The sequence below is a fragment of the Triturus cristatus genome, chromosome 3_1 (assembly GCF_964204655.1).
Source record: "Triturus cristatus chromosome 3_1, aTriCri1.1, whole genome shotgun sequence".
Taxonomy (NCBI): Eukaryota; Metazoa; Chordata; class Amphibia; order Caudata; family Salamandridae; genus Triturus; species Triturus cristatus.
This window is the reverse complement of record NC_140583.1, coordinates 1,164,067,545-1,164,095,380: the sequence shown is the minus strand read 5'-3', so window position 1 is coordinate 1,164,095,380 and position 27,836 is coordinate 1,164,067,545. Positions and strand designations below refer to the sequence as shown.

General features: G+C 44.9%; 1 protein-coding gene and 1 pseudogene across 9 annotated transcripts in view; one reads left to right on the top strand and one right to left on the bottom strand.

Annotated features, from left to right (window-relative positions):
- The window catches only part of SLC37A2 (solute carrier family 37 member 2), an 892,550-nt gene that overhangs the window by 360,122 nt on the left and 504,592 nt on the right, over window positions 1-27,836 (bottom strand). The window lies entirely within an intron of this gene.
- On the top strand, window positions 3,698-8,132 carry LOC146861717 (RNA-binding protein 34-like; annotated as a pseudogene).

The window sequence follows — 27,836 nt, the reverse complement described above, 5'->3', positions numbered from 1 at the left end:
TGCACATAAACAGAATGTAAAACTATTCTTAGACTTATACCCAGACAAACAGTTAAATTAATCCTTAGAGGTGGTGGCTCCGATCAGTATCCTATCAGTGATATCCTATTACATTATCTGCTGCGAGCATCATGCAGTGTACTACGCAACACACTCCTAGGGTCACCGCCTACCCTCCTGGCACTGGAACATATACTTACAAATCCCTCCTCCCGCAAACTAATAATGCACCTCTATAACACTGTGCATAGCTCTTCTCCGGTAATTGTCCCTAAAGCTCTGGAGAAATGGGAAGTGGACACTGACCTTGTCATTACAGACGCACCATGGCTCTTTTGCTGTGGACAGCTAGAGCTCCTGTCCCTAAATTATTGGCTTAGCTTAATTCATTAAAAGAATTGTCATCGCATATATCCCACACCGTTACAACTGTTCCAAATGGGACTGGCCCATGACTCCTGTTGCTCACGCTATAGGTCTCCACAATCTACCTTTCTCCACCTTCCTTGGCTAGTGTCCAAAGATTGCATTATTTTTGAGGGAGGTGTGTCCACACATACAAATGATCACAGGTCAAGAGATATCATGTTCTTCTGGTGTGAATTTTGGGTAATGTTAAAGATACTCCACCAACATTCTCTCGCCTCACTGCCATGCTGCTCCTACTGGCAAAACACAGAATAGCTGTGCACTGGGGCAGACGACTAGCCCCCACGATCACGACATGGCTATAAGACGTCACATATTGGCAAGAGAAACCATCTACTTTTTGGGAACTCATGCGGCTCAGATCCAGATCTACAGACATTTGGGAACCGCTTATAGCCTGGCTTTGCCAACAGGATTCCAACGTACCAGCATTAGCGTCATCGCAATAGCGGCCATTGTACACAGGAAATCCAGCTACCACCCTTTTGGCCCTAGGATGCCAAATTAGATCTCACGAACTACCCAGATAAACATGCCACTGTGGAGTGTTGAAATGTCCTCAGCAGCCCGATATTGTTTTGCATAATGGTATGTCGACAATAATCTATCATATTTTCAAAATCTCATTTGTCAATGCATGTTATTTACACTGGATTGTGTATGCCTGTTAAGGACTCTATGCATGTACCCTCAATAACCCTCCTTATCTTTCATTTTTGTTTTATTTGTTTTCCTCCTTTTTGGTTATTTAGACCTCTTTTGTTTAATTCTGTTATGTTTGGGGATGCTATATAGAGAACACTGCTTATATTGATAAATGAGAGATATATATATATATATATATATATATATCCTACTGGCGGTAGCCCGTAGGTAGTTATAGTTAGGACCTAGTTTCCATAGGAAAAGCGTTTTTTGTTTTCCCAATAACTTTGGCGCCGGTTGACGAATCTTTTCGAAATTTTCAAAACTAGTGATCAGGTCCGGTCAGCTCCTGTCTTGAAAGTTTCGGGGGGATTCGCCAAGCGGGGGCCGAGAAAAAAGGGGGTCCCAAAACGCGCTTTCCCCATGTTATTTTCCGTAGGAAAGTTTAGACAAAGCTACTGCTGAACAGAATTACGCCATATTTGGCAAAAAGGTAGCCCTTGGTTCGGAAAGAGTCCTTTTTTTAAATGGTGTAAATCCGTTCAGTAGTTCCTGAGAAATAAGAAAAAGAAAAAGTTTCGATATCTGGGGCAGCGATGGGCACGAGCTTCACTTTGATTGGCCGCCAACACTCCAAACCAGGAAGTGTTGGAAGCCATCTTGTGACTTGGTAGAACCGAGTCACAATAAAACAGTGAAACAAAGTGAAAAATGAAGAATAGGGGGCAGGGTAGAAGCACCCTGGCCCCCTAGGCCTGCTCAGGGTGTCCCACAAGGATCCCCAGGGCCCAAAAGAGCATTTCTTTTTTTTTTTTTTTTAAACGCCAGAATTCGCGCTGGATGCGCCAAAAATTAAAAAAATAACTTTTAGATTTTGAAGCTCACAGACTCAAACCCCTGAATCTTTCTGTTGTTGTTAAATTAATACCATCTACACTTCTGCTTGTGTCCCGTGTGAAACTCAGCGTGGGGAGCTCCTAAGAGCTGGCATGGTGAAGAAGGGGGCAGCGAGAGAGATCGGCGAGGCCCGGCCACAGCGTGTAAAATAAGTATTGGCATAGCCAATAGGTCTCGCCTTAGGGACCTTATAAGTGTTTAGTTATCCAGCACAATATCCTTGGTGCAACAACATTAACTGTTGCATGGCTAAACACTTATAAAGTCCCAAAGGCGAGACCTGTCTTCGCATTCACGTTATTGTTTTCATACTAAACTGCAAGTCACAGAGTGCTAAGCGGTTTGGTGAGCAACACATGCTTCTCGAGCTACAAATCATGCTTCTAAATGTTCTAATGCTTATATGAGTGTTAAAGATGGTTGTCGGGCAGTACCTTGACCCGGTGTTGCACTTTCTGTTTTTATATTTGTGGCCGTAGGGCAGGTCACAGGCAAAGCACACGGTAGCACAACTGCACTGCTCCTGAAAGCTAGAATTATCACCAATATCGGAAACGAAACTGGAGAAGATGAGGCATTACGATAGAGCTATTGAGAACTGTGGAGCCAGGCTTGAGTCTCGGCGCCGGGTCTACAGCCTGTGATTCTGGTCACATCATATAATTTCCCCGTTACAGCTAAGACAGGCGCATGAACATAGGAAGGGGGTTGGCGGGGCAATCCGAGAAGACAAAACCTGAGAATGTATGGTTGCTGACCCCTGGAGACACGGGCAAGAAGAGCCCTCATTAAGAGGGGGACTTGGGTGTCCGTAGAGCCGACCACTGGAACCCTCAGTTTGGATGTGCCGCCGTCCCTGCCCGTGGGCCGCTGCCTTCCACTGGTGAGCTCCACACACACTGGCTCTCCCTGCCCCAGCATGTTCTTTTAATCACAAACACATTAAGCACACTGTAGCAGGCATGATGTGGACCGGCCTTGCTGTAGGAGAGGGGGAAGGGAGCGATCCGCCACATCAGAGCGAGCTCTTGGCAGCCTATGCTCGCTGATTCGCTCCAGCTGGGCCGGGATGGATCTGCGAGGCGGTACCCAGAGCAGATGAGGAGGCGAGGAGATCTAACAGAAAGGGACGAGATCCAAGGAGCTGGAATGACTAGGGTGCTTGGGCGCGGTGGATCGCCGTTCTCAACACACCCCGCATTATTGGGTTTCATTGAACTGTACTCTACAAATGGTACCCGTAGAACTGGCTGAGATGTACCAGAGGTTCACTGGCCTTGATGACAATCCGACGACTCTGTAAGGCCGGAGGGGCTGAGACAGAATCAGTCCCATTCGCCCTTCCAGGCACCCATTAGTCTTGTGTGTGCCAGTCCAAGTTCAAACTCCAATTACAGCTCAAAGTTAATGGAGGAGCCAAAACAACATAACTTATGGAGTGATGGGGCGCACAGAGTAATTGGGAAGAGATAGTGAGATAAAACATACTCTAAGAGATAGAGGAAATTTGAGTGGATGGGACAAGACAGTAAACGAACAAGGCCTGAAGTGAGTCAGATGGAAATAGATAAAAAGACAGACGAGCGAAGAAGAGAACTAGGCGAGATATTCAGAAAGGGAAGGTAGGAAAGAGACAAAGAAAGAGTGATAAAATGTTGGAAATGCAAAAATAAGTTAAAGAAAGTTAGGGTTTGAAGATGTGTGTGAGCTACTGAAAGTAAGGGAAATGAGGAAAGAGACTGGCAAACAAAAACAAATCATGAATGAGAAAATGATACAAATGGGAAAACAAAAGAAGTTGGAGAAAGGTAAGGACTGAAGAAATATAAGGATAGAGAATGTAGAAAGAACAAGCATTGGCATAGCCAATAGGTCTCGCCTTTGGGACCTTGTAAGTGTTTAGCTATGCAACAGTTGCATAACTAAATACTTATAAGGTCCTAAAAGCGAGATCTATTGTCTATGCAAAGCAGCCGTGCGGCCGCGAAAGTGAACGCGATCATGATAAAACATCAAAGCGGCCGTGCGGCCGCGAAAGTGAAAGTAATCGCGGTAAAGCGCGGCGCGCGCTCGCGCACATGCACTGTAGCTCTAGGCCGGGCATGGTAGCATTTTTAGGTCTCGCCTGACCCAGTGCATGCGCTGGTCTGGCGAGACTTATTGAGAGGGCTCCAAAAAGTGCTACCAGGCCAGCCTGTAGCTACAGTGCATGAGCGCGGGCGACGCGCTTTACCACGAATACTTTCACTTTCGCGGCCGCACGGCCGCTTTGATGTTTGATTGTGCTCGCGACCGCGATCACTTTCACTTTCGCGGCCGCTTGGCATAGCCAATAGGTCCCGCTTTTGGGACCTTATAAGTATTTAGTTATGCAACTGTTGCATGGCTAAACACTTATAAGCAGGGCTCGAGTCGGGGTACCAGGCGGGTGGATGGCGTCCCCCCACTTATTTTACCAGGTTTTTCCGGGTGGACGCCGTCCCCCCTGCCCAAAAGCTGGACAGCATTGTGTGAGCAGAGAGCCCGGGTGGGAGGGAAGTTTCCCGTAAATTACCAAAGATATGCTAATATTTGTAATTGGAGACTTTAAGAGGCACCGGTGGTGTGTGCAGGCTGGAGTGATTGGGAGGCGGAGCGAGCAGGCGTTGGCGGTTAACGCTTGGAATGTGTGTCCTTCTGTATCTTGTGCACTTTTGAGCACTTCGTTGTGCAACTGGGGCACCCCCTCGGGGGAGTGGGGGGGAGGAGGGGTTGCAAAGGACATCGAGGAACAGACCAGGGGTAGCAGTGCTGTGAAATGCCCCGTCATCTAAAGGCATATGAATACTCACGAGATTCCTGTTGTGACGTCACTTCCGGTGACAGCGTCCCCCCACTTCTTTTCATGAGATTCCTGTTGTGACGTCACTTCCGGTGACCGCGTCCCCCCACTTCTTTTCATGAGATTCCTGTTGTGACGTCACTTCCGGTGACAGCGTCCCCCCACTTCTTTTTTTAGGACTTGTGCCCTGCTTATAAGGTCCCAAAGGCGAGACCTATTGGCTATGCCAATGCTTGTTTTTTTGCCCTCACAAAAAGTCTCGCCAGACCAGCGCATGCGCTGGGTCAGGCGAGACCCAAAAAAATCAAGAAAGTTCAAACCGTTTGAGGAAGAGGCTGCGGCCCTGTCAGGATAGGGTATGCTGTTGGGTAGGTAGCCGGCAGCCTGCGAGGAGCGGCAGATGTAAACAGCCCGGCCAGTTAGCATCGCTCTTTAGCTCTAGTGTTGCAAACCTCTTTACTCCCATCTACGTGCCGGCGCCGCCGGCTCCAAGAAGGGAGCCGAAATCTGCTACCACCCCACAGAGTAGGCCAGGAGGGGACGTCCAGATTCCGTCGCCTAAAAAGCCTAAAGTCCTTCCTGCCTCGGAGCTGCTGGTGTCTGCCAGAGAGGGTCCCTAGGAAGAGGCTGATCTGCAGGAGGAGCAGCGGGAACAGTAAATCCACCAAAAGCGTAAAGAGCGGCGGTTGCAAGGGGCCGGAGAGCCAGAAGACGAGGTTAAGGGTCCCACGAGGCCACAGCGCACCAGGAACAAGGCAGAGGAGAGGACCAAAGACAAGTGCACGGTCTTTGTGGGCAATCTGCCGGTCTCCTTTACTACAACAAACAAATGATGGACGGAATGCTGACAATGCATACATTCTCCCCCAGTCAAGAGATCTGGGTTAAATCCATCGTTCTTTTGCCCACTACACCACCCCAGTTTAGACATGGCCATATGCAAATCAGTCTTGACCCTGTGCCTCATGGGAACAGTCCAGCCCGAACTGCCAAGCCATGTCTTCCCTGGACCGGAATCAAGCATCCTAGGACCGGTTTCTGGCTATCAGCCGTCATCAGCCAGGATAGCTTGACTCCAGTGGCGTAGTGAGCACGGGTCCCACGTCTGGGAATACCCATCCCACTTAGGGCGAAAAGCGTTACAACAAACAAATGATGGACGGAATGCTGACAATGCATACATTCTCCCCCAGTCAAGAGATCTGGGTTAAATCCATTGTTCTTTTGCCCACTACACCACCCCAGTTTAGACATGGCCATATGCAAATCAGTCTTGACCCTGTGCCTCATGGGAACAGTCCAGCCCGAACTGCCAAGCCATGTCTTCCCTGGACCGGAATCAAGCATCCTAGGACCGGTTTCTGGCTATCAGCCGTCATCAGCCAGGATAGCTTGACTCCAGTGGCGTAGTGAGCACGGGTCCCACGTCTGGGAATACCCATCCCACTTAGGGCGAAAAGCGTTACAACAAACAAATGATGGACGGAATGCTGACAATGCATACATTCTCCCCCAGTCAAGAGATCTGGGTTAAATCCATCGTTCTTTTGCCCACTACACCACCCCAGTTTAGACATGGCCATATGCAAATCAGTCTTGACCCTGTGCCTCATGGGAACAGTCCAGCCCGAACTGCCAAGCCATGTCTTCCCTGGACCGGAATCAAGCATCCTAGGACCGGTTTCTGGCTATCAGCCGTCATCAGCCAGGATAGCTTGACTCCAGTGGCGTAGTGAGCACGGGTCCCACGTCTGGGAATACCCATCCCACTTAGGGCGAAAAGCGTTACAACAAACAAATGATGGACGGAATACTGACAATGCATACATTCTCCCCCAGTCAAGAGATCTGGATTAAATCCATCGTTCTTTTGCCCACTACACCACCCCAGTTTAGACATGGCCATATGCAAATCAGTCTTGACCCTGTGCCTCATGGGAACAGTCCAGCCCGAACTGCCAAGCCATGTCTTCCCTGGACCGGAATCAAGCATCCTAGGACCGGTTTCTGGCTATCAGCCGTCATCAGCCAGGATAGCTTGACTCCAGTGGCGTAGTGAGCACGGGTCCCACGTCTGGGAATACCCATCCCACTTAGGGCGAAAAGCGTTACAACAAACAAATAATGGACGGAATGCTGACAATGCATACATTCTCCCCCAGTCAAGAGATCTGGGTTAAATCCATCGTTCTTTTGCCCACTACACCACCCCAGTTTAGACATGGCCATATGCAAATCAGTCTTGACCCTGTGCCTCATGGGAACAGTCCAGCCCGAACTGCCAAGCCATGTCTTCCCTGGACCGGAATCAAGCATCCTAGGACCGGTTTCTGGCTATCAGCCGTCATCAGCCAGGATAGCTTGACTCCAGTGGCGTAGTGAGCACGGGTCCCACGTCTGGGAATACCCATCCCACTTAGGGCGAAAAGCGTTACAACAAACAAATGATGGAGGGAATGCTGACAATGCATACATTCTCCCCCAGTCAAGAGATCTGGGTTAAATCCATCGTTCTTTTGCCCACTACACCACCCCAGTTTAGACATGGCCATATGCAAATCAGTCTTGACCCTGTGCCTCATGGGAACAGTCCAGCCCGAACTGCCAAGCCATGTCTTCCCTGGACCGGAATCAAGCATCCTTTACTAAGCAGGCACTGCGAGCTCTCTTTAAAGGTTTTGGGACCATTAAGTCTGTCCGCTTCCGCTCAGTGGCCCGTGCAGAGCCCTCCCTCAACCGCAAAGTAGCTGCCATTCAGCGCCAGGTGCACCCCAAGCGTAAGAGCATCCACGCCTATGCTGTTTTCAAGGAGGAGGCAGCAGCCGGTTTGGCCCTAGCCCGCAATGGGGCCCAGGTGGAGGGTGGCTTCAACATCCGAGCCTCTGGTAGCCACAGTCATGACAACTGACGCTCAGCCTTTGTGGGCATCCTACCCGATCTGGAGGACCAGGGTCTGCGTGACCATTTTGCTGAGTGCGGGGAGGTAGGGGCTGTGCGGATCGTTTGCGACAGGGAGACTGGAGTGGGCAAGGACTTTGGCTATGTCAGTTTCGAGGCGGCAGATGGCGGTCAACTGGCCCTAATGGTGGACAGTTCAGTGCTGATGGGCAGGAAAGTGCGAGTGAAGCGGTGCATTCAGAGGGACGGGGCACCTCGTACTGGACCGCAGAATTTCACTAGTGCCAAACACAAGTTCGATTCATCTGCAAAAGACGTAAAAAACGTCCTGCGTTTAAACATGCAAAGAAAGTGGGGAGCAGTAAATCCAAGACTGTCAGGCACCAGCTTGTTTCTAAGACGAAATCATAGCTTTATCAGCCGCGCTGTTTTAGTCGGATAATCTTCTAACTACTATGATTTTTTTTCCACCGAATACACGGATATGTAAAGTTAAAAACACCGTGTACACGTGCTGATAAAAAATATCTTACTTACAGCATTCCAAAGCAAACACTGATGCATTTTTGGCCCGCTGAATACAAATACGGTGCTTGTGTAGTGCTTACTGTCGTTGTGTGTGTTTTCAGGAGCTATAAGTAACAGGTGTTATTGATACCCAACTTAACGGCAATAATTTGAAACAGTTTGAAAGGGTAAGTGTTTGATAAACTCCTCCGTGAACAAGCCTGAGAACTTCGGAATGTTACACAAATCCCAGGAGCAGGCGCTTTATCCCACGGAGCTAGTTTACCAACAGCAGGAAGATCTGGTGGACTCAGTGAGAGTTGGGCTGTGAAGGCCTCCGTACATGTGTTTTGAGTCCTTCACACGTGTACCAGAGGGAAGTCCTCAGCACAGTTTGGAGTGCCCGGATGAGCACAGAGGGGAAGAGAAACACCACTACTTCCACTGTTCTCTGCAGGATAAAAGGCCTGCTGGGATGCGAACCCGTGACTCACGAGTCACACACACTCCTCAGTAAGCGCTCAACACACTTTGCAACCTAACCCTGCTTCAAGCACATGTCCTGCAGTTTTACGGACATCTCAGCAACAGCCTAATTTCCCACTGGGCTATCTTCCTTGGACTGGAACCTGCAACATGGAGGCAAATCCCTGAAGCAACATTTTGATCCACCGCGCAATTTCTTTTTTATTGAGACTCATGGAGCCTGGGTTGCATTCAGAGCCAGGCAGCAGCAAAATTATTTCAGTATTTTAATAAGACCATGGTTGGAACTAAGTGATCGAGTAGTCTCCATCTCTTACACACACGCGTGGCCTCCGCTGCAGGGACATTAGCCAACCGAGCTATCTCACTGAAGTGTAAGTCGATGGCCTTCCTGTTACTGTATATGGAACTCTACAACAGGTGCAATGATCTGCTGAGTTATCTGGTTAGATTTAAACCGGTTGATGGGAAGCATATCCCTGCAGCAGAGAGGTGCACCAACTAAAGTAGTGACTTTAAACAGTCATTTGATTGCCTGGCAGGGATATTAACCTGTGGCCTGCAGTATTGAGACATCGATGTAGAAGGAACATTAACGCACTGGTTTTGTAGAGATTGTCAGTTACACACATTGCCGGTAATAAATAAATAATATATTTGTAAAGCGCGAAGGGGTCTCAAGGCGCTGGGGGCCATCGGGAAGATTAAGCGAGCTATTGCCTACAGACTCACGTGGTGCTGGGCTGAGCTGCTGCTGGGAATCATCGAACCGTGAGCCCTGGCCGCTGCGCCTCACCTCTCCCTGCTGCAGCAAGGTTGTTACAACAACGTCCTATTTTGTGCAGATTGGAACCTGTGTGCATTACATATAGGTCGCCGTAGCAGGTGAGTTAACCCGCCGGGCTGATTGATTCGGATCCTGCAGCTGTGACCGACGGACTACGCAAGTCTGTGTTTTATTCCATTCTGGAAGCGGTGGCTCACGAATTACCTGGGACTCCGCAGCAGCAGCCTTGACCCGCCGAGCTGTCCGTGAAGCCTGTCTCGGATATCCCAGGGGAATCTTAACCGGGGTGCTGAAGGATCTTACACCTCTGAATTATTTGTAACCCAATCATCTGTGCTGCGCTGCCTCCTGGTAATTGGAAATATTGTCGTGATCTGTAATCGCCACTCGTGGGATGTCAATAGATCACGTCCCGGGAAACCCCGAGCCCGCGCGCCCGTTCGCCCATTAAAGATTGAGCGGGAAGCCGGGGCGCGAGGACGCGCCTGTACCGAGCACCTGAGAACAAACGCGCAGACCCTGCACTTGTCCGTAATTAGTGGGATGAGGTGCAAAGGGATATCCTGGGAGAGGCGCGCTTTGCGCTGCTTCTCAGGTGACCCTAGTAGCGCTGAGCCTGCAGGCTGGCGAGGTAACTCACTGTGTCAATGCGCCTGCTGCGGAGCTGTGTGTGCAAGCTGCGGGTCACAAGTTCACCCTCAGGTAGATAGCAGGATGGATTGACGCACCTGGTGCTGAGGTGCTGGTCTATGTCACCCGAAGAGTACCGGCTTCAATCCCAGCAAGATAGCTCAGTGGATCAAGTCACCTTCCGCATAGAACTCTATTGCCTACAGAGAGGGTCATTAGAATTATGAAGATCCTTGAATTATGAATGTCTGTGGTGGTTTCAGCTTAATTATGGATTTGCTGATCTTGTGACATAATCTACCATTTGCTGCCTAATTTGCAGATTTTAACAAAAACAATTTCTAGTTCAAAAATATCAAAAGTTACTGATAAAAGTTTCCCATATCTTGGGTCAGCACTGTGGCATAACCGTTGCAAAGGGTAAATGGACACGCTAAGATTGCTGTATTCAAGGGTTAAACTGGCAGAGGTTGTCGCGCATGTTAGTCAACTCTGCAGACGTAGTGTGCCTTTCATTGCAACATAATCCAAGTGGCCACGTCTTGAGGCCAACAGGTTAATTTCAAGCAAAGTCAGGGCTTTAAGTGGGATGAAAAAACTGGGGGTCTCTCAATGGGGCGTGGCCAATGTAATTAAGAGCATAGCTTAAAAACACGTAAGCTAAAATTCTGTGCTTAGCATAGTGTGCCGCCCAACCTGTGTTTTGCTGTTTCTGTCATTGCATCCATTATATGATGCAACAAGTACCATAAACCCTACAACAAGTCAGGACTTTTGGCTGTGTCAATGGTTGTTCGTCGCATAAGATAAATAAGCATCAACTATGGCTTGTATATATTATTGAAAAAGCTTCCACTTAAAGCCCGGTTGACACCACGACAATGTTGCAGCTCCTGAGTTTCAAAAAGAGAAGGATTTCCCTTCCCTTACAACGCTCACCTGGCATGACGTCATGCCATAACTTCTCCACTAGTGAGAAGTGAGCAGTGTGAGCAGGCGCACATCGAAGTGTCTGCTGTCACTGGAGTCCGGAAAAAGGGGACCACCTATGCCAGAGCACAAAACAGAGCCTGATAGAGACCCGTTTCGAGGCCCCCTCTAAAAAACCGCCGGTGCTCATCATCGGTGAGACCCGGCCCACTTAAAGCCCTGAGCAAAGTACTTCAGTGTCATCTGCCTCAGACATATTTGTGCAAGTGTAGGTAACTGGATACCTCAGTGTATTAATGTACCTATTGCAGAAGGACATACATTTCCAGTTCTAGTCAGATAATACTGTAGATGAATATACCTAGTGAAGAGAACTGTTGGTAACCTGCAGACTACAGATTTCACTGCCAGTGACATTCTTCTGTGGGTTCATGCACCTTTTGTGGAGAGAAAGAAACTGTGCAACCTGGTGGTAAAAAAAGAAGAAAAGGGGGCAGGGTAGAAACACCCTGACCCCCTAGGCCTGCTCAGAGGGTCCCACAAGGACCCCCAGGGCCACAAAAAGCATTTTTTTAAAAATAATTTTGGCACCACCTCCCCGGGACTTCATTAAATAAGGGCAAACGCGGCTTCTGGCACACTGCTGGTGGGGCGATGAGGACCTCAGGACACAAGTGGACTTGATCCTCTGAGCAGCAGTGCGCCGAAAGCCGCGTTTGCAGCGTGGTGTAAAAAGGGGCATGGTCTCAGAACACCTCTCTGCAACGCAGCTCTGTGGCGGTATATGGAGGTACCTGGTGGGCTAGTTGGCCCCCAGGGGCCCTCAGGATACAAGACAACTTAATCAGCCAATTTACAACGTGTCAGGGGGCGCGTTTGCACAGTGGTGCAGGGAGGGGGTGGGGCCTGACATAACAAGTGAGCAATCTTTCTGTGTGTAACTTACTGGAGGTAATAAAAGGGTAGTTGGCGCCCAAGGATGACTTTGGGGGCTAACTACCCCTCCTGTTACCTCCAGTAAATCCCACACACCGGAAATGCTAAACGGTGTTTGGAGGAGACGCTCACCTTTCTGCATCACTCTGAAAACGAGACAGCTATGTTATAGCTAGAAATTAGCATTCAAAAAACCTTTGAAATTCACTGAAAAAAACATAGGTTTCAGGGATGTTATAGTTAGAAATTAGCATTTAAAAAAAACATTGAAATTCACTGAAAAAACCATAGGTTTCAGGTACGTTATAGTTAGAAATTAGCATTTAAAAAATCTTAGAAATTCACTGAAAAAACCATAGGTTTCAGGGATGTTCTAGTTAGTTGGACATTTCACTCGTACAAAACCATAGAAATTCCACCGTTATAGTTAGTTCAGCTAAGTATAACTCGCGCCCCCGCAATACACTGCTGATGACGTCACATATTACATCATTCATGACATGGTCAGTACTGACAGTGGTCCAACCTGACCCTAAAGGAGGAAACTTGGACATAATTCTGATGCAAAGAGAGGCTCATTTGATAATACGCTTCAATATAGTAAGTGATGGCCTTAACGAGAGGAGATAAATTCTGAATTTGTCAAAAGAGGAAATGTGAGGTCTTGTTTGGAATGACATGTCTCCTATTGATATTCACAAGTTGATAATACCAGTTCCTATGAAATATTGGGCCAATGCTCTCCTATGAGGAAGGGCGAAGCACCCACCCAGAAACACAAGAGAGTGGCTTTCAGATAATGAGAAACATAAAAAGATGGCCCACTGTAGATGTATATGAAAAATAGGTGGTCTCCTGGAGAAGTCAATCTTTTTTCGATTAAGGCGCTGCCATAGCTTGCGAAGTCACAGCCGTATACCATCAAAACCACAGACTGTGTTCGAGACTATTGGTCCTAGAATGGCTTTGGCTTCTGCATCCAGAATCCTCAGCAAATCAGCGCTCTGATTGGGTGGACGTCGGAAGTCCCACTCCAGAACGAGACTGGCTAGTGAAGGTTTTTAAAGACAAACCTAACAGCGCACTAGACTATGACCTCAGTCAGGGCTTGGAGAAGCCAACCTTAGTCACTAAAGAAAGAGTTCCTACCGACATTTGACGAGTTAGTGTTACTCCGCCACCTGCCGGCTACAAGACAGCCGATTTGAATCAAATTTCGCACAAGCCGATAGGCGGTGTTGTCGTCTGATTACAATAAACGGCGTTTAAGTTTCGTTTGACTAGACGCTCTCCATTCGCCACTGAGCAGCTTCATGGGCGACAGAACAAACAGACTTTTGAGATGAACCTCTGCAAAGGTTATATAGTATCTATTGCTAAACGCTCGTAGATTTGGTGGTGCGAATGCTCGCTCATGTCTATTATCATAAAAGCAAAAGGAGACTTTTTAGCCCTCAATCTTCATTATCGTGATAGTGAAAAGAGACTTTGTTGCCAAAGATACGAGCCCTGCAGTGTTACGGGAATGCATGCCACAAACATACGCTTATGTTGCAAGTAGTCGCCAAGGGCTGCAGATTTACAGCATTAACTTGTGTGCACTTTCCGTCCCTCCCAAAACATGGCCGCAGTATACATCAATGACTGCTCGGTACCTTCAAGTATGGCCAAGTTGTTATGCATGACTTGGGATTTATACAAGTTTTTGTACACTTTGCAGGTCGAACAGCGCTTTTCAAAAGATTAGGAAAAAAGAAAAGGCATTGGTCTCTTATTAACAAGTTGACTACTGCTGTTCCATTAATCAAGTGAGGTTAGTTTGCCAACGGGGTTGACACCCTGTGCCTGCCCGGCTATACTTAACTGATGTCCTAACTAGACAATGGCATACTATTTATTTTTCCTCCCTGCTCCATCAATTACACAGATAATGGTGTAGAGATGGACCAATCAGAACCCACACGAATGAAGTGACTAAGTTTAAATTGTGAAGTGGGTGCTGCGTTAGCCCACAATGTAAATAAGCCATACTACCATAAATGATTTTCCACGTGTTTCTTTTCAATTTATAATGTAGTGTCCAGTAGTTATGTGTCCTGAGAACAAACCTTTCAATCGCTTTTGGTTCGAAATGCGTTGACCGCTCTAGTAAACAGGGAGTGCATTGGAAAAGACGCACTGGCACACAGGGAATACTTGTGTCAAAGACTATAGTTTATATCGCTGTGAATTGCCTTTTGAATATACACTAAGTTTGCACCCTTTTCAGATCATCGCAGTCACAAACACTGCTGTAAAGTGTGGTGGATTACCACACTGGATGCACGTCTCCTATACCACGAGAGTGAGCCAAGCTGGTAAAGAAGTGGTGACAACAACCACTGATTCACAGTCAAACTCAAGCGCTGAACGAACATTCAGAGGGGCAGGAGACAGCATGCAAGGCTCTCAAAGTCAAGTCATGATCAATGATAAGTGCACAAACTGTGCTGGATGAGCAGAGAATAACCACCATAAATTAAGCAGCTCAAACCAGAGTGTTCACAAAGAGCTGGAAGAAAGAGCAAGCACTTTAGAAGTTGCCGACATTTTGTGAGAGACTGAGAATCGTGTAGGAAGAATGTATTCCAAAAACTATCAGGGAAGAACCATAGCCAATCGAACAGACTGCTAGTGACTGTGAACAACTTAAAGTCTGAGGAACACAGACAAAGAGTGCCAAACCGAAGGTAGTCAGCCCCTGTGTAGACATACTTCATTAGAAGGGAGCCTGATCTAAGTGCTCATGAAACTGAGAATTATCAAAAGTGTTTTTTTAAAAACCCCCATGAAAGATGCCATCACCGATAAAGATTGAATGATATTATTAACAAAATTAAGTGACATACATTCAGACACTGACAATTCATGTTTTGAATCTCATGTATCCAGTCAAAGATATTAGGTTTACATAGGTATGCTGTAGAAGAATATAATTTCCATTTAGATATCCGATCGAAGACAGTAGGTTCCTGATCTACACCAGAACAGATTTACAATGAAATGAACTGGAGGTTTTGCTGAATTGCACAGTAGCATAAACAAGTAGATTTTGATTTTTTTTCTTTTTGATCTGACTTGATAGATACCATGTGTCAACTACACCGAAAGGTGGAAGAATTTAATTAGTAGTCATGGTATTTGCCATAGTCATAATAATGATTGGCTTATTAGCGTGTCTTAACTTTTCGGTTGAGCATACTACAATCAAGATTAGATCTAACCAGACCTATCAGATGAGCAACGGAGATTCAATATAATAAAAATATACAAAGATGTTTCTGACAATTATTTAGTTTATAAATGCCTTTAGATGTGCCTAACAAATCTTTAAATTCGAATGGAGGAGCGAAATCTGTAGAAAGAATGGTCCATTTGGTAAGGGCTAACATACAAACAAACGTTACTAACCGGATTACTTTTAAGGCTTCATGTACATTGAATAAAGCTGGGTGAGACTTTATGGAAGAATTGAATGAAAGGAACTGAAGATTGAAAAAAGAGTAAAGAAAGGAGACAGAGTTGATTGGGAAAAGGAACCAGAAACAGAGAGTTGGGTATACATCCAAAAAGTAGCCTGGATTTGTAAAGGAGCGGAAACTTATAGGTGGTGAGAGAGAAAGACAAAGTTCAAAGGTAACAGATGGCGGGTTGGAGTGACATTGAACAGAAGCTTAGAATTATTGGTGATCAGTTCTGTCAAGGAAAGAACCAGGGCCGGACTGGGAACCGAAACCAGCCCTGGCAAACTGCTCGTCCGGCCCACCAGGGTGAGTGCTATTGTCAGTCTTTGGTAACAAAAACGCCCCTACCCTGAGGCTCACCGGGGAAACGCCCAGTGCCGGCTATAGCCAGTCCGGATCTAGAAAGAACCTGTTAAAGGAGTACATTATGTTTGGCGGGGAAAAATGCTTATTTTCAGCTTCCCCACAATGGGATAAGTAGTTATTTAGCTTAAGTGTTTCCTAAACGCTATCAAGTAGATAATGCAGATGATATTGGAGAAGTGGCTCCTGTGAGAGCTAAGTACAGTGCTTCACAAATGGTAGGATATGTATTTGGTGCTAGGATACCTTCTGTAGGTATAGTTTTAAATGATCTGAAGATGAGAAAGTGGTCTACTTTGGTAGATTGGCTACTAACACAGCTGTGCTTGGTTCTTTGGTTGCTCTGCATTCAGTACTCCATCGCCCACAAAGCCACGCAGCGGGAGGAGTACCCCTGAGCACTATATAACACATTATCTACTCCCAAGGTGCAGAGTGCTATGCTTCGTTGTTTGGTGGCTGGGTATTCAGGACCCCATAGCCCACTAAGCCATGCTGCTGAAGAGGAGTGCCCCCAAATGCTATATAGCACATTATCTACTCCCACAAAGCGTGACGCTCTGCTTGGTTGTTTGGTGGCTGGGCATTCAGGACTCTATAGCCTACAAAGCCACACTGCTGGAGAAGGGGAAGGGGCTGGAGTACCCACAAGTGCTACATAGTGCGTTATCTACTCCTGTGGCATGGGATGTACCAGCGCGTGACCAGGTCTACGTCTGTCATCACCCGGTGGAGGCTGGGCAGGGCCACCCTGCTTGAGTTAAAGGATTAAGCCGTGCCAAAGGCCCATAGACCTCTACAGATGCAGGGAGGATCATTCTAAGCAGTTACTGATCTCTGACGCTAGGCCTAACCTGGTTAATTGGACTTATATTGGTTTCACTTAACTGCCAACATATTTAAAGCTTAACAATTCTGTAGTATTATTTGGTGGCCATCATATATGTATTTGCTGTTAGCTATATTCGGACAAATGGGGAAACCGAAGATGCCGGGAGCTGAGGACAAAGTTAAAGCATTTTCTCTGGTTGTCCATGGTTCAAGATGATTTACTGACTATCTTCCCTTCCACCTCAGCCTCTCCACATACTGGTGCCACAAATAGTCTGATCATCAATGCTAAAGTGGCTCGTAAACATACTAGGAGGGTTTCAACCTCGGAGCATGAAGTTATCAATACTGATTCCTCACACTTCAGTGGGGGGGACTTCCATTATAAAGAAGGGACATAGCAAGGGTCTTGGTAATAACACTGAGGCCTCAAAGAATCCAATTAAAGATAACATTGTTGGTGCATGTAGCCTTCACAAACAAGAAACATGTACAGTCATGGACCCTGAAGCTTGAAAAAAAACGAAAACCCTGAATGACACTTGTGTCAACCCCCCCACAACCACTACCAAGGGGAGAAAATATCAAGTTTGGAGCAAGAGATTATAAAATTAACCAATCACAATAATTCATCATCAAAGCCCCACAGGGAGGTGGCGGTTGGGGTAGCAAACCCTGATCCTGTACCACCAGAACATGCCAAGGAACGTGCACATGGGCTTGTTTAAACCCAATTGTCATTCCATCTGTTGATTCTATGACCTCTAATGGCAGAGCTCTATCCGCTGAGGGTGGCAAATCATAGCAAGGGGCTATGAAGTTCAGGAGGTTTGTCCATGGAACCATGACCGGAGGACTGCCGTCGCCATGGTATGCCTCTATCTGAACCGTCCACTAGACTGCTGCTGCTATGTAGCAGTCCTGACAAACATCCAATGTTTGCCTAAAGACAAGATTGAAATTCACAGTGACATGAAAAATAAACTCTGAAACTAGTTAACTAGTAACTCTGACTTTAGAATTTAGAAGTACAACCATATTCTTCTCGCCAGGGCAGTTAAGTGGTTGAATCTAGCATTTTAGGAGGGACTGTTTGTTAATTAACTGCAGATATTCTAATCTAGCAACCTGGCTGGTCTCGTACAATGCTTAACATGCTCATCGGAATTTCCAGAACAAATGCATCACCATCTTGCCTCTTGTTTATTTTTCTAGATACTTATCTTGCAACCAAATTGTCAGGCCTGCACATTTTTCTTGACAAATTGAGGTACCAGCTCACACCAGTATCCCCACTTTGAACAAATACAGCCCTTTTTTCAGGTTTAAAGGAAATTGAAAACTCTAAAGTGATCGTCCACCACCCTCAAACAGAAAGCCAAGCTGGGAAATGCAGCAAAATGGCCTGACCCAATCTTGTCAAATTACATTTCAAATTTTGATATTGTGATGATACAGGAAACCTGTCACACAGGGACATTGTATGAGATGAGTCAGACACTTTTGTCAAACCTACTATGTGCTCTATTGGAGGCAGAGCAAGGTGTGGTTTGGTTAATATGGTTTGCATTTCTAAGCGGTTTAAGGTAATACCAAGTTATTGCAGTCATCCTGGCATCCAACTGTTCAGGCTAGTGCTACCGAATAGGTTTAATTTGTTTGTCAATTTTTATAATTTGGTTGTGGAACTAGACTCTCAAATTCAGACTTTGTTTTATGGCATAGAAATTCTAAGAAATCTGGATGGTTATATTTTGAACAAATTTCATGTGGTTATTGGAGGTGATTTTAATGAAAAGCTAGGCAATACCGCAACTGGTGGCGATCCTTTCTGGGTAACAGCTATCAAGCCTTCTGACCAGAAGGCACATCAGAGAGGCTTGGTGTTGATACGCAGTTACTGTTGTTTGACCTTTATAACCTGGTCAGACTCGTGGGTGACCTCAGCTAAGTACCCCAAACTAGGCCAAAGTAGCAAACAATCTTCCCCTACATTTATCCAACCTTGCTCTGCATAACAGTTATAGCACTGACCTTTTACCCCGTTATGTGCTGAATAAATGTTGATCGGTTTCCTTGAAACTAGTCTAATTTATTATGCATGAGGATTCTTAGAAAACTCCCCAGCACATGACGTACATAACAGAATTAACATACTCTGTATAAAAGTCATGCTCATCTCCATCCTAGGGAGATAGAATTACTTTGCATGATTGCAGGTATCGATTTAGGCTCATTTACATAATCATACTCACAATATATCGATTGTGGTAGGAACCCCAGGGCTATCTTTATGGTATAAAAGAACCATACCTTCACTAGATAGACAGAGGAGATGCTTCAACGCTGACACAAGACACTGAGGTCCCAGCCTGCTGAAGCTTCAAGACACGCAGCGGTCTGACATTCCTTGCGGGGTGTGCAACTCGAGACAGGGTTCTTCATCCTCTCCCATCAGGTAAAGGGGTTGGCTCTTTCCTAGGGGATTCTTGGCTCTACACCCACATACATGCTAGGTACACTTGGGTACGCTAGGGTAGGGTTCACATAGTAGGAGTACGCTTGATTACTGTCATGCTTATGTGCCTGCATATATTCACTGTTGCAGCACCATGGTAGAACTCTACCTTCTATTTACTCTGTTGGTGCTTGAAAATCTTTTACATTTGTTTCTGTCTAATGACTGTCGCAGCAAACATGTATCATACTAGAATGATGCTGGTTTAATAAATGCTTATTGAAAACACCCCCAACGTTTATTCTGTGTATCTTTCTGCGACTAAATGAGCACGATTGACTGAGCGAAAGCTACTGTACTGCTTCCATGATCCCTGAAGGATCAAGGGTTGTCATGTTCGATGGTTGCCTGAAACTATTTTCTCCTCGGTAAGGTTAGGGGGCTTATGGTGGGACTGTGGGCTAGCTGGTCTATAGGCTGACATATCCTTTGGGGGTGTCCAGAATCAGTCTAGACACCAGTCCCTTAGTTTATGCTACCTACAAACGTGCAGATCTTATGTATTTTTAGGAACTATACGACACCTCCGGGCACAAATACCTACCTTTGTTTCTAGGGGCCAAGGAACTATCATTGATTATATTTTAATCCCCTAGGGCTTGAGTGAATATGTTAATGCAGGGGGGATGGCGGAAAGTGGATTCAGTGACGACAAACCTAATGGTTTAGTACTTGGTCTACTGATTAGTTCCCTACCTGCCACCCATAAAGGTGTAAATGACCTCCCCACCAAGGATAATGGCCTTAGCCTTAGATGGCAATCGGCGAATATCACCTCCCTGTTGATAACTACGGGAAAGAGCCATATTTGTCTGATCATTGAACATCTAACTGTACATCACCCTGCAGCTGCCATGATTAGGGTGTTTGAATATTTACATTTCTTCTTTAAAACATTCTTAATTGGACCTATGAAAAAAAAAAAAAAACAATCTTCCCAGCCAAGGTTGGTTTGACAAGGAATGAAGGATTGCCAACCCATGCCTGTGATCTGCTCTTAGTTGCAAACCCAGGGATGGAGCTGCTAACGCCATAGCATGGCATGACCATCCAAGCGCCATCAAAAAAGAAAGCAGGCCCAAAAGGAGGAAGTATAGGAAAAGTGAACAGAATCTGTAAAGATAATGACTCTAAGAGCTTCTGGGAAATCGTAAATGGGAAAAGCTCAATTGGTGTGAATGTTTAGTTATTTAACTAAACATATTTATATAGCCCCATACATTACCCAAAGGTGCTAGTATACTTAAAAGGAGAAATATTTCATTTAATTACATGGAAGTTACAGATGGTTTAAGATAGACACTAAGGCTATAAATAATTACAAAGGGTTGAAAATATAATATGGTAAAGCATTACACAAAAGCGGTAAAAAGGTTGAGGTAGTATGCAGAGTGTACAAAGGTGCATATGGCCATCAAAAGGTTGAGGTAGTATACAGCCGTAAAAGGGTTGAGGTAGTATAGGAGGTATGTACCAAGGTTGATCACAGTGTTTTAGCAAAAGTATCATTGGAATAGAAGAAGTTTTAGGTCAGTTTTGAAAGTCATTAGCAAGGTAGTAGTGCGCAGATGTGATGTAGGGAATTCCAGACTCTGGTTGCGCTTCCTGAGAACAACTGTGCCATCAGTCATTCCCTTTTAAAGGGCCCAGATTCGAGAATCATTGCTTCGGTACTCTGCAATGGTCTGGAACCGCCTAATAGCTTGAGTTTATCTACCAGCTAACGGGGAGCATTTATGGATGAGGATTTACAGGGGTGAGGCATTTACAGGGAGGGCTTTATGGGTGATGCAGGCAGTCTTGCAGATAGCCCTTGCTTCATTTAGCAACCATCGGAGGGTGATCAGCATGGAGGTAATGTGGTCATTTCTTTTGTCCCCGTAGTCAACTGAGCTCCCGAGTGTAGGATCATTTTCAGGGGGGTGAGATGGGTTTTGGAGAGACCAGTCAGAAGAGAGTTACAGTAGTTTATTTTAGAGAGCAACAACACAAAATAAAATAAAGTGATGGATGGAGTGTTGAAACTTTTCAAACACTCACCCCCAGTCACAGACCTGGGTTTAATTTATTGTTATTCTGCTCACCACGTCACCCCAATTTGGACCCAGCCATATGCAAATCAGTCTTGACCCTGCTTCCTATGGGAACAGTTCAGCCTGAACTGCCAGGTCAGGTCATCCTTGGACCGGAAACAAGCATCCTGGGACCGGTTTTGGGGTATCACCCCACATCTGCCAGGCTAGCTTGAATTTAGTGGCGGAGCACACAAAGGATCCACATATGGGCATACACATAGCCACTTAGGGCGCACATAGCAACAACACAAAACAATTTCTAGAGGGCACCAGTGTTTGAGCAAGACATTTAAGATCTTGTTCTGGGGTGTAACAGTGGATTCCCCACAGAAGACAAGCGTTTTTTCCCATGGTGCCAATCGAAAATGTAGGTTGAATCCTTTGTCTAGGAGTTTTGGCACTCCAGAATTGCAGCAGAAGTGCTGATTTCGAAGAGGTGATAAGGAGGAATTCACATTTAAAAGGGTTTAGCTGTGGGTTATGATAGGTCATCTATGCATGACCAGAGAATAGGGTGGTGGCGAGCCGCGAGATATTGTTTTGTGAGGAAACCTTTAGATAAAGCTGTGTGTTGTCTGTATATTGGTGATAGAAGATCCCTGACTTTTTAATGACTCCAAGTGGCTTGATGTATAGGCTGAATAGGGTTGGGGTAAAATAGGCACAAAGGGGACCCCTTGACCCACTTCAATCAATGAGGAGAGATGGGTATCAATTTTTACTCGCTGTGACCTGCCCATTAGGAATGAAGCAAACCATTTCAGCACATTACCATCAATGTATATTAAATTTTTGAGTGTGTCTAATGGCGTGAGATGGTTGACCATGTTGAAGGCTGATAGGTCGAGAAGAGTCTGGAGGCAAGGGTTGTCTGTGTCTGGAATTCGAAGTGTATCGTCGACTACCTGTAATAGAGTGGCTTCCGTGCCTAAGTCCTGATTGAAACCAGATTGGAATTCCTCTAGGAGGTCGCTGTTTTTGATGTGTTGGGTGAGCTGCTCTACTACAAACCTTTCAATGATTTTCAAGAAAAAAAGCAGGTTGGAGATCTGGCAATTGTTTTTGAGGTCGTTGGTGTGTGCAGAGGGTGTTTGTTAAGCAAAGGGTGACTTGTCCATTTTTGAGGCAGTCAGGAAATGTTTCATGGCTGAAAGAGATTCACCAATTTTGCCCAGTGAGGAAGTATGTGAGCATAATGGTCTTTCACCAAGGATTGGGTCTACAAAGTGGTTTGAGGGTTTTGTTTTTCTGATAATCTTGAATAAGTCTTCCTCTGTTATGGAATTAAATAGCTGCCAAATCTCTTTGTGTTTGCACGCCAGCTGAAAAGTATGGTGGACTTCATGATGTAGTAGCAGTTGAACATTGGATTCGATGAACTTTAGAAACTCCTCTACTTTTGATGGTGGGTCTTTAAATTTGCGGGAATGTGTAATGTAAACACTGACAATGATGAGAAAACAGATGCTATAATAATTTGTGCTATGTAAAGGTTTATTTTAAATGTGCTTTTGAATCCTGAATGATGTATTAACCTATAACGTGAAAAGAGACTTGCAAATTAACATGCAAAATATTAATGAAGTGGTGAAAGTTAGAGGTACTTTATACTTACATGATGAAGATTAACATAATGAATCTGCCTAATTGGAGAGCTAATGCATTGTATACAATAATTTGTGATTCATATTTTAGCACAAATTCATCGTGCACAGGCTGTGTTTTGTGAAGGCCTCAAAACTTCCTTTTCTTTCCTAGTATGAACTTCTAAACTGAATAGCCTGAAACCTATGAGAACCTTTCATAAAATTTCTACTTATGCTCTAAAACTCAGTGATTCCTTTCACGTTTGTAGCTTACTTGGCTAGACTTGCAACAAAATTGTTACTTCCTAGAGCACATGTTTGGGAAAGAACTGACAAAGGATGGGAACATGAACTCGCCTATTTCCTAAATGCAGCAACCAATCATATGAAAAAGTACAGTGGTCCTAAGAAAAATGCAAAGTAATGTATTACTTAATTCTTCCGGATTTATATTTTTGCCTACTACATAATCTCATCCTAATGAAACTGATCTATGGGACAGAGTGGTCTGCAAATTTGGTGATGTCAAGGGGTGTAAACCAGAAATTGATGAAGAATAATTGCCCAAACTCTGGACAGGGGTGGCTCCTATTCTTATCCATCCCTCCTCTGTCCATCTTGTGGTACAGAGACTGACAATTTGGACTTCCAGAAACAACGCAAACTGTGACGAAACACTACTTTTGCTGCCAGCTGGTATGCTTGCATAGTGGAATCTTTCCGGCTGGAAGATTTCTGACAACAGTTGTGGCATTGACGCTGCAGTACGGAGAGGGGCAGACAATCCTGTCCATGAACTAGAACTGGTCAATAGGTGATTTACTGAACTTTCGTCCATAGGGTTTGTGTGAGAGATAATTGCTTTCTATAGTCTCACTTCCTTAGGATATAATCTCCCTCGTCTGAGGAAGATAACTACCCTCAGATTGAATTTCACAGTGTGTTAATGCTTATTAAATCTTTCAATTCTAAAATTAGATTGGTATGCTATTATTTGAAATTTTATAAAGATGCAATGTAGGATAAATTACTTTGCTAATTCCGTTTAATTATTTGTTGTGGCCAATTTACTGCTTCACAAATATAAGGACCTAAAGGTAGATTTAATCTGAGAAATTCCATCAGAAATGAATGAATGTTAACAATTGGCTTATTCCAGGTCCTCATATGATAAGTGTTCATCCCCTAAGTATTCTGGTCCCTTTCAGCAAAGAACAAGATCCATCAGAGGACCTAATGAGATTAGTGTGGTAGCTGATTTTATTCTGAGATAAATATTTGACTAATTAAAATAATGTTTGAGGCCCAACACGTTTACCCTACAACGCAGATGATTTGGAGACCTTATTTCCATTCTCCAGCAGGATAAATATTTGGCCTGCCACGGCAATGATTGAGAGAGTAGGTAAATGTGTGGGCAATTGGGTCTCGTAATCGGTGTGGCAGGAGCAGTTGCACAGTGCACCATGAGTATTAAAGGCTCCTTGCTCAATTCATTTTATAACCAAAACTGAAGCTGTGGAACAAGCATTTCTTTGTTTTTACAAGGAACAATGTCATGCTTGGCATAAAATTATTGTGTGAGTATTTACATTTGTCAGCATTGTTTTGCTTTGAGTAGGGAACACTTTGCATAGTAAGCGTCTTCCTTTGTTGAAGAGTACATTTATAACTAAATGGTTACTTACCAGAAGGAGTAGTTTTGCAGCTTGAAGAGTTTTCTGGATTCACATGCTGTGCATCAGTCCGCCATCTAGTGGTTGGGTCCGGAATTGTCTGTTTTTTTGTGTGCTTTTTTTCCTCTTGATTTGGTCGCTGTCGACCACCATCTGGTGTCAGGTACGTCCTCTGTATGATGTCAGACGGCATCCTGGAGGTCGACGTGCGTGGTGGCCATCTTCGGATTCTTATTTCTGTCTTTATGTTGTTTAATCCTTGTGATGGTCCTTATTTATAGTCCTTTTAACTTTGTACCTTGCTTCCCCACCTGTTTGCGTTCCTTCTTAGGGGAAGGCTGGGTGTATCGCATGTGAATCCAGAAAACTCTTCAAGCTGCAAAACTGCTCCTACTGGTAAGTAACCATTTTGCTTTGTAGCGTGAATCCTTTTCTGGATTCACATGCTGTGCATCACATTATGTAGTGGTTTCTCCCGTGTTTAGGAGGCTGTAGTAAGAGGAAGACTTAGCAAACAGGTGTTGAAGCACACTTTGTCTGATTTGAGCTTCCTTATTTATTTGTATGTCCGTGCAATAATGCTTGGTAAATGTGTGTGGGAATGCCCATGTTGCAGCTGAGCAGATGGCATCAATGGGTACATTTGCCATGAAAGCCAGCGTCACTCCTTTCATCCTAGTGGAGTGAGCTGTTGGCTGTATTGGTAGTTCCTTTTTGGCATTGGCATAGCTTAGTTGTATTGCTTGTACTATCCATCTTGCAATGGTTGCCTTAGTGACAGCTGATCCTGTATTGGTATGTGGGTAAGCCACAAACAACTGTTTTGTTTTCCTTACTTGCTCAGTTTTTTGCAGATAGTATAGTAGAGCCCTTCTCACATCCAGGGTATGGAGGCTTCTTTCTGCCTTAGTTTGTAGGTCCTTGAAGAAAACTGGTAAGAGGATGTTTTGGTTCAGGTGATACTTAGTTACCACCTAGGGTAAAAACTGTGGGTTAGTTCTTAAGATTACCTTATCCTTGTGGATTTGTAAATATGGCTCTTGTACCGTTAATGCTTGTAGTTCACTTACTCTCCTAGTGATGTTATTGCAATGAGAAATGCTGTCTGAATAGTGATATGTTTGATGTTTGCTGTATGAATGGGTTCAAGCTGTTTTCCCATTAGATGAGACAGCACTGTATTTAGACTCTAAGAAGGTATAGGAGAAGTTCTTGGGGGAGCCACTCTTTTTGCTCCTTCCAGAAATCTTTTGATGAGCGGTCTAGTAAAGAACCTCTTGCATGCTTTCCCTCTGGTGTATGCCACTATGGCCGCGAGGTGTACCTTTAGGCTTGAAAAATTGATGTTGCAGTTTAAAAGGTAGGTAAGGTACGTAACTACTTTTTCCTGTGTATTAATTGTAGTAGTTTTGTTATGAGTGGTGCACCATGTGGTATATCGCTTCCATTTAGCTGGATAGCATTTCCTTGTTGACTGCTTTCTTGCCTCCTTCAGAATCTCCATGGTTCTGGAAGGCAGTTTGAGGTGCCCAAATTCTATGTATTCAGGCGCCAGGCTGCTAATTGTAACGTTGCTGGTTCCAGGTGGGAGATTTAGCCCTGTTACATTGTTAGCAGGTTCTTGTCTGCTTTGATCCTGATCATCTCTCCTTTGGAGAGTTCTAGGAGAGTTGAGTACCATGTCTGTCTTGTCCAACGGGGGGCATTCATAATCATATATGTTCCTGGTTCGCTTGCCTTTTGTAGTATACGCTTTACATCAGGGGAATTGGTGGAAAGGCGTAGAAAAATGTCTGAGACCAATTGAGTGAAAGTGCATTTCCCTTTGACAGGTGGTGTGGAAACCTGGATGCAAAGTTCCGGCATTTCTTGTTCTGGATTGTTGCAAAGAGATCCAACATTGGTGTTCCCCAGATGTTGAACAGGTATTGTACTGTTGTTTGCTTTAGCTCCCATTCGTGTGAGCAACTGTTCTGTCTGCTTAACCGGTCTGCTGTGATGTCGTCTACCCCTGGTCGATGTACTGTTTGCAGACTGATTTGCTGTGGTATTGCCCATAGCCAGATTTCTTGTGCCAGTTTGCTTAGGGGGAAGGATTTTGTTCCACCCTGTTTGTTCAGGTAAAACATTGTCGTTGTGTTGTCTGTTTGTATCAGGATGGTCTTTCCCTGAATCTGTTTTTGGAATGCTTTGAGTGCCAGAAGGACAGTTTTCATTTCTAAGAAGTTGATGTGTTTTATGGGGTCTTCCTCGCTCCATCGCCCATGAATCTGTAGTTGGTTCAGATGTGCTCCCAACCGTTGAGGGATGCATACGTGGCGATTGTCACAGATGGAGTTGTATTTTTGAAAGGTCTCCCCTGTGCTATGTTGTTGGATGCCCACTATTGTGTTTGTCTGTATCTTTTGTGTAACAACCACTAAATCTTCCCAACTCCCTGTGGCTTGTGACCAACTGTTGGTGATCCATTCTTGGAATGGTCGCATGTGTAGGCGAGCGTGAGGGATGAGTGGTATGCATCATGCCATCATGCCCATTAGTTTCATTACCATCCTCACTGTCAGAGACTGTCCCTTCTGGTAGAGGGCTGTTTCGTTGTAGATAGCTTGTATCCTGTTTTGTGTGGGATATGCCCATACGTTCCTTGTATTTAGTCTTTCCCCCAGAAAGATCTTTTCCCTTTGTGGGTTTGTTGATTTTTTGTGGTTTATGGAGAATCCTAGGCTTTGAAGTGTTAGAATTGTTTTTTGAACCAGTTTGTGGTATATTTGTCTTGTGCGTCCCCTTATTAGCCAATCGTCCATGGATCTTTTTTGTCTTAGGCATGCGGCCAGACACTTTGTGAACACCCGTGGAGCTGATTTTATTCCGGACTTGAGTACCTTGAATTGGTAGTGTGTTCCGTGGTGTAGGATTCTTAGGTACTCTCTGTGTGTCCTGTTCATTGGACTATGTAAAGAGGCGTCTTTGAGGTCTATTGTTGCTAGGAAATCTCCTTTTTGGATTTGTGGGATTATTTTTTGAAGGGTACACAATTTGAAGTGTTGTGTCCTTATGAACGGGTTTATGAATCTCAAGTCCAAGATTGGTCTCAGGGTTAAATCTTGTTTTGGTACTAGGAAGTAGTTTCCTTTGTGTCGTTTTTGTTTTGGTACTGTTTCTATTGCTTGTTTTAGACACAGTTCCTTGATTTCTGCGTTTAGCAGTGTTTGTTCTGTTTTTGATAATTTTCTTATATTTGGTGGATTTGCAGGTGGTGTCTTTGTCAGTTCTATGCAATATCCATGTTGAACCAAATTTAATATCCATTTGTCCGTT